Source organism: Chrysochloris asiatica, unplaced genomic scaffold (assembly GCF_000296735.1).
Source record: "Chrysochloris asiatica unplaced genomic scaffold, ChrAsi1.0 scaffold00103, whole genome shotgun sequence".
NCBI lineage: Eukaryota > Metazoa > Chordata > Mammalia > Afrosoricida > Chrysochloridae > Chrysochloris > Chrysochloris asiatica.
Genome location: NW_006408621.1, coordinates 3,459,571 through 3,463,183, shown reverse-complemented (window position 1 = coordinate 3,463,183; position 3,613 = coordinate 3,459,571).

Here is a 3,613-nt window from a genome sequence, read left to right as displayed (position 1 = left end):
CCAGCTACCTTCCCTAGGGCCCTGAGATCCACAACCTTCCCCACATCACATTCTAACAGACAGGGGCACACTGTTCTAGTGGGCACTTGTGTACTGCCTTGTCCTCATGCTATATCCCTCCACCTGCAACTGGAGACTTGTGCTTGCTCTGATCAACCCTGTGCAGTTCTGTCCACCATTGGTGACAGTTTTTGTACCACCCACCCAGTGGCCAACACCCTGGGATACTTGCTCTGACCATTTGGCAACCAATAGTAGTGAACACACACAACTCTCAACCCAGTCACCAGTGAGAATGCTCCCAGCAGCCACACTCAGGTGACCAGCTGGCTAGACACATCACTTCACCAGCAATGCCTGCTACATCCTCAGCTGTCCCACGAGATCAGTGAATAGAAATTCATGCTCACACACCCAAAGACAGGTGGTGACAGTTCCAGTGCAGCCAGATGAGTGACAAGAATGACATGCAAACTCCACCTCCTCAGTTATATCAAACCAAACGAAGCAAAAATTCTGGAAGCAGCAAACAAACATACAAAAAATGATCTATAATAACACATTAATTCCTCAGAGACAACAGACAATATAAAATCACATAAAGAAGCAGGACAGTGAGTGGTCAAAATAGGAAGACTTTCAGAGCAAGAAACGGTAATGGAATTACTTGATAAGGAATTCCAGACTAATAAAAAGGGTTCTCTAAAAAATTAAGAACGAGATCAAGGAAAACACTGACAAAATCAAGAAAAATACCAATAAAACCAAAGAAAACAGAGACAAAGCAATAGGAGAATTCAGGATATCCATGCAAGAACAAATTGACATAACAAATAGATAATTAGGAACTATGCAATTATAGTCTTTAGCAGCTAGAGATCCTAAAGATTGACAATAGTGTTTCAGAAATAGACAACTCAGTAGAAGGACATAGGAGCAGAATTTATCAATATAAGACAGAACCTATCAAATAGAGGACCAATCCTTTGATACCAATTTGTCTGAGGAAACATCAGAAAAACAGAATGAAGAAAAATGAAGAAAGTCCAATAATTATGTGTGACACTGTCAAGAGGGAAAACTTAAATGGGATCTGAGTTTCAGAATAGGAGGAGACAAAAACAAAAGAATTGTCAAAGACTTGCTGGCAGAAAAATTTCATAATATCCTGAAAGACTGTAAGATATCTATACAAGAAGCTCAATCAAGATTCAAGAGAAAGTCATTAAGATCTATCTTAATCAAACTTAATCAACCCAAAGAAAGATTCCTGAAAGCAGCTTGGGAAAATTAAAAGTCATCTACAAAAGGAAACCAATAAGACTAAGCTCTGATTACTTGGTGGAAATGATGCAAACAAGAAGACAATGGGAAGACATGTATAAAACTTCAAAAGAAAAAAAAATTGCCAACTAAAATTTATATATACATCAAAATTATCTTTCAAATATGACAGTGAAATTAGAATATTTCAGACAAACAGAAATTAAGGGAATTTGTATTAGGCCAATCTTACAAGAAATCGTAAAAGGAGTAGTTTGAACAAAGAACTAGCATCCAACAACGACCTGAGATTATGATTCAGAATTACATCAGGCAGATACCAATCCAGATAAAGATATTTTCAAAAATAAAACAAAGCTAAAAGACTGAAAACAGGGAACCAGAGATGTCAATCTCTAAATGATGGCAATGTCTAAACAAAAAGGGGGAATAAATAATATAGTTATAGAACTTTCATATGGAAATGACATCAAGGCGATATCAAAAATTAAAAGACTGCTTTAGACTTAGGAAGCTAAAGACAAATGTCAAGATAATCACAAAGGAAGTTCACAAACTTACACATCAAAATTAAAAAGAAGAAAAAAATAAAGACTCAGTAAACACAAAATCAACAACAATGAAAGAAACGAAAAGAAAATCCATAAACAAAAAGGAATACTCCTGAATTCATTCTATGAAGCTAGCATAATACTGATACCAAAGCCAGGCAGACAATGGAAAAAAAAAAAAAATTATAGACCAATATTACACGAATATAGATACAAAAATTCTCAACAAATTATAGTCAATAGAGTTCAACAGCGTATTAAAAAAGTATAAAAAATATAACAAGTCATAACCAAATGGAATTCATATTAGGTATGCAGTCTTGGTGTGGCATTGTAGGATAATGCACTGAACCCCAAGGTCAGTTTGAACCTCAAGGTCGGTAGGTAAAACTCATCAGCCACTCCTTGGAAACCCTATGAGTCAGCGCTGACTGGAGGGCACTTAACAAAAACAACAATGCCAAGATTATTCAACATTAGAAAATCAATCAATATAACTTGCCACATAAGAAAAATAAAGGAAAAGAAGAGCATTATCATTTCAATTGATACAGACAATGCATCTGTTAAAGTCCAATACCATTTCTGATTTAAAAGAAAAAACAGCTCTCAGAAAAATAGGAATGGAAGGAAATTTCCTCAGCATAATAAAAAGCACTTATTTAAAGCCAGCAGCCAGCATTATTCTCAATGGAGACAGACTGAAAATATTTCCCTTGAGAATGGGAACCAGATAAGGATACTGCCATCAGTCTTATTCATCATTGCATTGGAAATCCTAGCTAGAGCCATAAAGCAAGAAAAGGAAGTAAAAGGAAGCCAAATTGATAAAGAAGAAGCCAAACTATTTGCAGATATTATCCTATACGTGGTGCAGGGTAGGCCATGGAGTCAGTTCCAAATTATAGTGACCCTGGACAGTGTTTCTGAGGTTGTACGTAGAAAAAACAAAAAGTCCCCAAGAAAGCTACTACTGGAACTAATAGAGGGATTCAGCAAAGTAGCAAGATACAAGATCAACATACAAAAATCAGCTAGAATCCTCGACACGAAAAAAGAGAAAGAAATCAGGAGAACAATATCGCTTACAACAGCCCCCACAAAAGAGAAAATACTTAGAAATAAATCTAGCCAAGGATCTAAAAGACCTATGCAAAGAATATATAGACTACTGGTGCACGAAATCAAGAGATCTACATAAATGGAAAAACATGCTCTGATATGTGAAAATGCCAATGGTACCCAAAGCCATCTATAGACATAATGCAATCCCAATTTGAATTCCAATAGCATTTTTTAACAAGATCGAAAAACTTATCTTCAACTAGAAAGAGGCTATAGATAAATTAAACATTATTGAAGAAGAAGAAAGTAGGAGAACTTACAATTCCTAGTCTCAGAACCTACTATGCAGATAAGATAGTAAAAATAGCCTTGTATTTGTACAATGACAGACACACAAACAGAGTAGAATAGAAAATCAAGATGTAAACGAACCTACCTATGGCCAGCTGATCTTCAACAAAGGGCTACAGCCAATTAACAGAGAAGAGACAGTCTCTTTAACAAATGGTGCTGGCAAATCTGTAGAGAAATTAAAAAGGACCCATACCTTACACCATATAAAAACACTAAGTCAAAATTAATTAAAAACCTAAATATAAAATCTAACAATATAAAAAGCATGGAAAAAAAATAAGGGCTATGCTTGGGGCCCTAATATATGGCATAAAAAAAATAACAGACATAACTAAAATGTATAAAGAGCAACAGATGAA